Raw genomic sequence first — 10,746 nt, forward strand, 5'->3', positions numbered from 1 at the left:
TGAACGTAGTTTGGTGAGAAAAGTGCAAATCAATCCCAGAACAACAGCAAAGGACCCTGTGAAGATGCTGGAGGAAACAGGTACAAAAGTATCTATATCCACAGTAAAACGAGTCCTATATCGACATAACCTGAAAGGCCGCTCAGCAAGGAAGAAGCCACTGCTCCAAAACCGCCATAAAAAAGCAAGACTACGGTTTGCAACTGCACATGGGGACAAAGATCGTACTTTTTGGAGAAATGTCCTCTGGTCTGATGAAACAAAATTAGAACTGTTTGGCCATAATGACCATTGTTATGTTTGGAGGAAAATGGGGGCGCTTGCAAGCCGAAGAACACCATCCCAACCGTGAAGCACGGGGGTGGCAGCATCATGCTGTGGGGGTGCTTTGCTGCAGGAGGGACTGGTGCACTTCACAAAATAGATGGGATCATGAGGAAGGAAAATTGTGTGGCTATATTGAAGCAACATGTCAAGACATCAGTCAGGAAGTTAAAGCTTGGTCGCAAATGGGTCTTCCAAATGGACAATGACCCCAAGCATACTTCCAAAGTTGTGGCAAAATGGCTTAAGGATAACAAAGTAAAGGTATTGGAGTTGGTATCACAAAGCACTGACCTCAATCCAATAGAACATTTGTGGGCAGAACTGAAAGGGCGTGTGCGAGCAAGGAGGCCTACAAACCTGTCAGGAAGAATGGGCCAAAATTCACCCAACTTATTGTGGAAACGTTTGACCCAAGTTAAACAATTTAAAGGCAATGCTACCAAATACTAATTGAGTGTATGTAAACTTCTGACCCACTGGGAATGTGATGAAATAAATAAAAGCTGAAATAAATCATTCTCTCTACTATTATTCTGACATTTCACATTCTTAAAATAAAGTGGTGATCCTAACTGACCTAAGACCAAGGAATGTTTACTAGGATTAAATGTAAGTATTGTGAAAAACAGAGTTTAAATGTATTTGGCTAAGGTGTATGTAAACTTCCGACTTCAACTGTAGGTGTGGCGTCATTACGTCCAGCTGTTTTCATCGACACATGATAGTTACATGGAAACGCACCCTAGCAGGCAATTGTCTATTTTCTATGCAAAAGTTCTGAATGTCAACAAAAAATCATTGGACAAGTTAATGGAAACATAGCTTGTGTCTACCACTTTGTGTAGCCAGTTAGCGTCGAAACAGTCATTTCTAAGTAGGCTTACCTGGCAGAATTACAGTGCTATGAAAAAGTATTTGCCCCCTTTCTAATTTTCTCTACTTTTGCATATTTGTGATACTGAATGTTATCAGATCTTCAAACAAAACCTAATATTAGATAATGGGAACATAAGTGAACAAATAACACAACAATTACATATTTATTTCATTTATTTCATAAACAAAGTTATGCAACACCCAATTCCCCTGTGTGAAAAAGTAATTGCCCCCTTACACTCAATAACTGGTTGTGCCACCTTTAGCTGCAATGACTCCAACCAAATGCTTCCTATAGTTGTTGATCAGTCTCTCACGTCGCTGTGGAGGAATTTTGGCCCACTCTTCCATGCAGAACTGCTTTAACTCAGTGACGTGTGGGTTTTCAAGCATGAACTGCTCGTTTCAAGTCCTGCCACAACATCTCAATTGGGATTAGGTCTGGACTTTGACTAGGCCATTCCAAAACTTCAAATGTGTTGCTTTTTAGCAATTTTCATTTTTGTGTGTTTTGGATCATTGTCTTGCTGCATGACCCAGCTGCGCTTCAGCTTCAGCTCACAGACGGATGGTCTGACATTCTCCTGTAGAATTCTCTGATACAGAGCAGAATTCATAGTTCTTTCTATTAAGGCAAGTCGTCCAGGTCCTGAGGCAGCAAAGCATCCCCAAACCATCACACCACCACCACCATGCTTGACCTTTGGTATGATGTTCTTAGTGTTGAATGCAGTGTTTTGTTTTCGCTAGGCATTACTGGCCATGTCGTCCAAAAAGTTATACTTTTGAATCATCTGTCCATAGAACGTTCTTCCAAGATTCTTGATGATCATCCAGGTGCTTTTTGACAAACTTGAGTCAACTTTTTGGACAAGATGGGTCCCATTATGCCTGGCGAAAACCAAAGTACAGAACCACTAATGTTTCCATTAACTTATCCTGTGATTTTTTTGTAGACATTTAGAAAGTTCGCATAGTTCGGTGTGTTTCCATTTAACTATATTGTGTTGATAAAAACAGCTGGAGGTAATGATGTCACACTTAAAAAATAAACCTGCAGTGTCTAATAAAAATGTAATGGTTGAAGTGTTAAATTGGGGACAGCCTGTATGCCCTCCCACCTATCTGTTTCATGTCTCAGGTAACACGCGAAAGCCAGCATAGTTAGAATGCAAGAATTGACTAATATTTGCCATATTCCAATCATTCTCATGTGCCAACGTATTGCCACGGTCCGTGCCATGGTGAAACTTGCACTGTAAATAATTGGATGGTGAAACTTGCATCCAGCCAAACAGAAAAGCAATTAATACGAAGCAATTCAGCCATTCTTGAAAGATCTTGCAAAAAAACACAATTGTTGTAGTTGAAAAATGGATTCAGCAGGCAGTAAGCATTTATAATTAAATGTGGAGTGGAGCTTGTATTGACATCACTTGCCCCGCGTACCTTCAAAATTATTCGGCAATCATCATTTACTTTATTCATCATAAATATCTAATTTACATAAGTATTCACACCCCTGAGTCAATACTTTGTAGATGCACCTTTGGCAGTGATTACAGCTGTGAGTCTTTCTGGATAAGTCTCTAAGAGCTTTCCACACCTGGATTGTGCAACATTTGCCAATTATTATTTTCAAAATTCTTCAAGCTCTGTCAATTTGGTTGTTGATCATTGCTAGACAACCATTTTCAGGTCTTGCCATAGATTTTCAAGTAGATTGAAGTCAAAACTGTAACTCGGCCACTCAGGAACATTCACTCTCTTCTTGGTAAGAAACTCCAGTGTAGATTTGGCCTTGTGTTTTAGGTTATTGTCCTACTGAAAGGTGAATTCATTTCCCAGTTGTAAGGGTTGGTGTGAGGTGTGACCCAGGTGCAGTGCAGGATAGACAGTAGGCAGTAGGCAGAGATGGTGAAACAAGGATCTTTACTGGTGGTCCCGAAGCCAGGATACAAAATAATGGACTTAACACGATAAAAGAAAGGTGGAGCAAATAAGTCTCCAAAAACAGGCTGACAGCCAAAATACGAAATAGTAACTATGACTGAAATAATAAAGAAACAGGGAGAACACTTCTCGAGTACCTGTACATTCTTCTCCGATCAGACACTGATTAGTATTGCTGAGCATAGAGAAACTAGCAGAGAAAACTGAGCAAGGGAACACAGGGAAGTGAGGGCATAAATACACAGTTGAACCGGTAGACACAGGTGACACCAATAGGATAATAATTAGTCCAGACTGTGAGTGAGGAGGTGCCTAAGGTTGTCGGAGGAAGATACCTAGTGGATCACTCCGGAACTGTGACCCCCTCCTGTAACACCCAGTGTCTGGTGGAAAAACAGTTTTTCCTCTAGGATTTTGCATGTGCTTAGCACCACTCCATTGATTTTTTTATCCTGAAAAACTCCCCAGTTCTTATCGATTACAAGCATACCCATAACATGATGCAGCCACCACTATGCTTGAAAATATGGAGAGTGGTACTCAGTAATGTGTTGTATTGGTATTTAGGACAAAAAGTTAATTGCTTTGCCAATTTTTTGCAGTATTACTTTAGTGTCTTGTTGCAAACAGGATGCATGTTTTGGAGAGAAAAAAATATTCTGTACAGGCTTCCTTCTTTTCAGTCTGTCAATTAGGTTAATATTGTGGAGTAACTATAATGTTGTTCATCCATCCTCAGTTTTCTCCTATCACAGCCATTAAACTCTGTAACTGTTTTAAAGTCACTATTGGCCTAATGGTGAAATCCCTGAGCGGTTTCCTTCCTCTCCGGCAACTAAGTTAGGAAGGTCGCCTGTATCTTTGTAGTGACTGGGTGTATTGATACAGCATCCAAAGTGTAATGAATAACTTCAGCATGTTCAAAGAGATATTCAATGTCTGCTATTTTATTTTTACCCATCTACCAATAGGTGCCCTTATATGCGAGGCATTGGAAAACCTCCCTGGTCTTTGTGGTTGAATCTGTGTTTGAAATTCACTGCTCGACTGAGGGACCTTACAGATCATTGTATGTGTGGGGTACAGAGATGAGGTAGTCATAACAAAATAATGTTAAACACTATCATTTCACACAGAGTGAGTCCATGCAACTTATTATGTGAATTGTTAAGCAAAGTTTATTAAAAACTTATTTAGGCTTGCCATAACAAAGGTATTGAATACTTATTGACATTTCAACTTTTCATTTTTTATTAATTTGTAAAAATGTTGAAAAACATAATTCCACTTTGACATTATGGGGTATTGTGTTTAGGCCATTGGCAAAAAAAGCTGAGATGCTCAAAATAGCATAGAATTGCCCTCATAGACATTATAAATAACTTAAAGAGAATTTAATTTAAGAAATTAGTCAAAGTTGAGGCTGTCATTGACTTTAATTCACTCCAAAAGTATATGTATGACGTGTGTTGGAGCCTCTCGGGGCTGAGTGCAGGGCCACAGTAAAGGGAAGCGGCTGCCACAGGTGTGAGGTGTAGCGCTGTAAGAAACAGGCCTGGCTGTCAGGAAGAGTTTTCCACTGTTTGCCCACGGAGCTGATGTATTTTGACAGGCTGGGATTGACACAGAGAGGTGTGACTGGCGAGCTGCAGCCGTCATCTCTTTTGTCGGCGAAAGCGACGCGTTTACATCGCTCTAATTGCTGACTTATTTTGACGTCGGAACTGTGGCAGTCAGGGAGCCAGGTAGGGCTGTAACACTCCCCGCGTCACACACAGGCAACGCTTAATTGCTCTGTCATTTTCTGTACTTCAGGAAGAGCCGGGGTGCTGCTAAATGAAGCATGGCTCGCTCCCGCCACGTTCAGCAAATGTACTCCAGAATGTTCTCCACTTCTTTTTTATCAAGAGGCGTGTAGAGTAAGAGGAGGTGAGGTGAGACAGACACTCACGTGGGGCGTAATTGCAATATGGTGCCACACATTTATTTTCCTACACTCTGGGGTTCATTACCTTTTCTCTCATTACAAAATAACAAATGACATGTTTTTTTGTTATTTGTTTCTTATTTCTTATATTAGAAAGAAACTTCTTCACTTGAAACTTAATTGTTTGTTTGATTCCATCAAAGTAGTATTGGCTAGTGGTGTAATGATTTGGGCAAAATTTTTGCCTTTGATAGTTTAAATAGAATAATAATTTACCCGTGATTAGTTTGTCATTTAGGCTGTGTGTGTAGCTGTGCCTGTGTGCGTGTGTGCATCAGTGGTGGCTGGTGGCACATTAAATGGAGAGGACAGGCTCATAGTAATGGCTGGAACGGAATGAATGGAATGATCTCAAACACATCATACACCTGGTTTCCTTGTATTTGATACCATTCCATTCACTCCATCCTATTTATTATTATGAGCCGTCCTCCCCTCACCAGCCTCCTCTGGCATGCATGCTTGTGTGTATGTGAGAGACGCTAGGTCTGAGGTAAGGCTCACACCTGTCTTGTCTGGGGCTTGACAGGCAGGCAGGCTCACCTGGGAAAGCTCTAAAAGAATGTGCTGCTCCTACCTTTAGTGCTGCGGCTCTGTGCTCCCTCTGACAGGCCGATTGGCACAGCTAATGGGCTGCTCATAATGAGGGACTGAATGCTATGTCAGTCACATAGGCCTGGAGACCATGCCAAGTTATTAAAGGCAGCATTCTCACAAGTCAAGCCCCAGGGCTTCCATAACACTTCTGTGAACCTTTTATGGCCTGTTTGTTTTAATCTCCCTCTCATAGACAAACATTGGTAGTTTCCCTGTGTTCTGGATCTCTCACTCAGACACATATCTACAGGTAACTGCCAAAATAAAGGAAACACTTGAGTAAATGAGGGATACAACGTATATTGAAAGCAGGTTCCTAAGCAATTCCTAAGCAATTAACCCATCATGCTTAAGGTCATGTATAAAAATGCTGGGCAGGCCCAGTTGCCTTTTATTTTGGCTATCATGGCTATGCCCCCATAGGATGACAATGCCCCTATCTACAGGGCACGAGTGGTCACAGAATGGTTTGATGAGCATGAAAACAATGTAAGCCATATGCCATGGCCGTCTCAGTCACCAGATCTCAACTCAATTGATTCTGGGGCAGCGCCTGAGACAGTGTTTTCTTCCACCATCAACAAAACACCAAAAGTTTGAATTTCTCGTGGTAAAATGGTGTCGCATCCCCCCAATAGAGTTCCAGACACTTGTAGAATCTATGCCAAGGCACATTGAAGCTTTTCTGGCTCGTGGTGACCCAACGCCCTATTAAGACACTTTATGTTAGTGTTTCCTTTATTTTGGCAGTTACCTGTATATGGTTCTCAGTGTTCCATACAAAAGCCTATGTGTGTCAGTTACCTTTTCCCCAAGAGGTACAATCTGTAATCCGATAAGAATTCAGCCCCTTGTCACAACATTGAAGCAAGTGGACCTGATTCTTCTGTAAGCAAACTGCGGTAGAGTCGAAACAAGAGAATGACATGTAAATATACATCAAATTGGATGTTAACAAAGAGGCCACTGACTGAGATGTACTGTATATGCAATGCAATGTATAGGAAAGAGGGTACAAAGATGTGACCAACGGTTTATTGTAAGTTGCTAGATGTTTCCATAAAGACGGTGTGGCCTCCTGCAGTGGTAATGTGTTCAGATAATCATGTGGGATGACTCCACACACAAGGGGAGGGAGAGTTAGGAGAGTGGCCAGGGCCTGAGGGGGGAAGGAGTCCTTCTCAACAAACACAATATTGAATCAGAGGGAAATAATCAGTTGATTAGTGGCAGAGGCATGCTAAGGTGAATTTTAATTAGGGCTAAATTGTGGTAATACTCCCTGATACCCACGGCATCTGCTCCCTTCAGGGCTAGTGATTTATGGTCCCTATCAGTGCGGCCAGCCTGCTGCAGCAGCAGCTTATGTTAAACTTAGTGGGAGACGGCAGTACTGCTGCTATGATACGCACCACCATGTTTAGGATGGCCTGTGTACGTTAAGATGGAGTGATCACAAAGAGAGAGATAGAGAGGGGGGAGATAGGGGGCTTTTACTGATTTTCGAGCCAAACCGTGTGTGTGTGTTCACCTGTCCTCTTCCCCAGCCCATCTGTCACTGTGTGAGCAGTCGTGCTGGACCCTGGAGGGGGTGGTGCTTCCTATGGACCAGGGGCAGGGTCGCACCAAGGCCAGCCTCTCTCGCCGGATGAAGAGCCTATGCCAGGCCACGCCCACCCTGAGGGTCCTGGTCTTTCGGAACGGGACGGGCAGCAAGGGGTGCGAGGTGTCCTCTGCCACTGACCACTTAGAACAGGTAGTCACATTCACACAGAGGAGTATCACTGGGGCTCATTGCATGTTGGGAGTCATTTGTCTCGTTCAAATACACTGCTCAAAAAAATTAAAGGAACACTAAAATAACACATCCTAGATCTGAATGAATGAAATAATCTTATTAAATAATTTTTTCTTTACATAGTTGAATGTGCTGACAACAAAATCACACAAAAATTATCAATGGAAATCAAATGTATCAACCCATGGAGGTCTGGATTTGGAGTCACCCTCAAAATTAAAGTGGAAAACCACACTACAGCCTGATCCAACTTTGATGTAATGTCCTTAAAACAAGTCAAAATGAGGCTCAGTAGTGTGTGTGGCCTCCACGTGCCTGTATGACCTCCCTACAACGCCTGGGCATGCTCCTGATGAGGTGGCGGATGGTCTCCTGAGGGATCTCCTCCCAGACCTGGACTAAAGCATCCGCCAACTCCTGGACAGTCTGTGGTGCAACGTGGCGTTGGTGGATGGAGCGAGACATGATGTCCCAGATGTGCTCAATTGGATTCAGGTCTGGGGAACGGGCGGGCCAGTCCATAGCATCAATGCCTTCCTCTTACAGGAACTGCTGACACACTCCAGCCACATGAGGTCTAGCATTGTCTTGCATTAGGAGGAACCCAGGGCCAACCGCACCAGCATATGGTCTCACAAGGGGTCTGAGGATCTCATCTCGGTACCTAATGGCAGTCAGGCTACCTCTGGCGAGCACATGGAGGGCTGTGCGGCCCCCCAAAGAAATGCCACCCCACACCATGACTGATCCACCGCCAAACCGGTCATTCTGGAGGATGTTGCAGGCAGCAGAATGTTCTCCACGGCGTCTCCAGACTCTCACACGTCTGTCACATGTGCTCAGTGTGAACCTGCTTTCATCTGTGAAGAGCACAGGGCACCAGTGGCGAATTTGCCAATCTTGGTGTTCTCTGGCAAATGCCAAACGTCCTGCACGGTGTTGGGCTGTAAGCAAAACCCCCACCTGTGGACGTCGGGCCCTCATACCAACCTCATGGAGTCTGTTTCTAACCGTTTGAGCAGACACATGCACATTTGTGGCCTGCTGGAGGTCATTTTGCAGGGCTCTGGCAGTGCTCCTCCTGCTCCTCCTTGCACAAAGGCGGAGGTAGCGGTCCTGCTGCTGGGTTGTTGCCCTCCTACGGCCTCCTCCACATCTCCTGATGTACTGGCCTGTCTCCTGGTAGCGCCTCCATGCTCTGGACACTACGATGACAGACACAGCAAACCTTCTTGCCACAGCTCGCATTGATGTGCCATCCTGGATGAGCTGCACTACCTGAGCCACTTGTGTGGGTTGTAGACTCCGTCTCATGCTACCACTAGAGTGAAAGCACCGCCAGCATTCAAAAGTGACCAAAACATCAGCCAGGAAGCATAGGAACTGAGAAGTGGTCTGTGGTCACCACCTGCAGAACCACTTCTTTATTGGGGGTGTCTTGCTAATTGCCTATAATTTCCACCTGTTGTCTATTCCATTTGCACAGCAGCATGTGAAATTTATTGTCAATCAGTGTTGCTTCCTAAGTGGACAGTTTGATTTCACAGAAGTGTGATTGACTTGGAGTTACATTGTGTTGTTTAAGTGTTCCCTTAATTTTTTTGAGCAGAGTATGTTTTATTGAATTAAGAAGATGCCAATAGAATAATTATGTTTGATATTTTTGATGTGTGTATTACTGTTGTAGTGGTATTTGGCCTTAATCATCACACTGAAGTGGACATATTTTCTCATGTTCTCATTTACATCATACGTGGGGGGAAACACAATGAATTTTTCTGTGCAATGAAGGAAATCCCCTGGCCCACGGAGCTGCCCCAGATGAAATGAGTTAAATGTAATGAAGAGCTTTGATCTGTGAAGTGGAACACCTCTTTTTGGGGTCATCTGATCCTACTGTAGGTTTGGGAGGGTGAATTTACAGGGTGATACGATTCTTGTCCTTTTCTTCTTCCTCCAGTGGGTGCGAAATGTGAACTAACCTAATCTGAGCCTAATCGGGTCCATAAACCAACTGAGGGGATCCAACTGGAACAAAGTCTCTCTCTGTGTGTGTGTGTGTGTGTGTGGTTCAGGACCACAATAGTGGGATATTGAAGTGTGGATTTCAGGAATTCAAACAGCTCTTTGGGAGAACGTGGTGTTTGACTTCTTCACACCATCTCTGCAACCATTGCCAGTCAATTTTCACGTCCTTTCTGTCTGACGTCCTCCGAGAGCTTGGTGAGGATTCTCCTCAGCATGCGTTAAAATGGAGCAGAAAATCTCCCTGATGCCTCGCATTCCTTCTGCTAGACCACACTGTTTTATTGAACACACGGTATCCACCGCACAAGGTTGCTACTGTTGTAGCTAGCGCCGTGGCCCTCTGATATGAAATGCAATTTTTCCAGACCTATGAATTTCAAGAGTTCATTTGCAACCTTTTGTAGGACCCCAGAGGATGAATTAGTATTTCACAGAGGACAGGGCCTCCTCCACTGACACCAAAGGGCCCTGAAAACTGACTCACACACACACACACACACACACAGAGGGAGAGAGTGACACAGCATCAACACTTAATTGCATGCTGTCCCACAGTCCCATGCTACGCAGTAACATTTTATCCAATATCCTAGCTAGCAGGTAACTGTGTATCGTAGCCTGGGCTGCCGGACGGACAGAGTAGTGAAACACTGGCTCTTTTTAGTACAGTACATGCTTTATGATATGCTGCTCTTCTCCCTAATCTACAGTTCCTGGATCTGTGCACCAGCAAGTTGCATCTCACCTCTGTGGCTAAGCTGGTCTACGACTGGGATGGGAGACGTGTGGAGGACATCAGTCAAGGTACAGCATACCTCATGTTCTACCATGTAGTCCCCACTGTCAATATTACATTTACTGGACATTTGCTTGTAATAACTTAGTGACCATATTATAATAATTACTGTTGATTTAGCATACTGTATGCTAAATGATACATTAGCGGCTTTGTCTCCATACACAGCAAATATGCTCAACAGAGACATACAGCACACATCATTTTGGAGATGTCTCAGGGTCTATTGTTTGATGTGGTAAAATGCTGAGTTTGCACATGTTGGTGACAATAAGCTCTTTGAGAGGCTGAGGTGTGTAGTGTCAGAGTGGATGAGGCCTTGTGATACTGAAATGACAGTCAGAGTGGGGAGTGGAGTCTGGGTGGACAGCTTCCACATGCTGC

This window comes from Coregonus clupeaformis, chromosome 11 (genome assembly GCF_020615455.1).
Source record: "Coregonus clupeaformis isolate EN_2021a chromosome 11, ASM2061545v1, whole genome shotgun sequence".
NCBI lineage: Eukaryota > Metazoa > Chordata > Actinopteri > Salmoniformes > Salmonidae > Coregonus > Coregonus clupeaformis.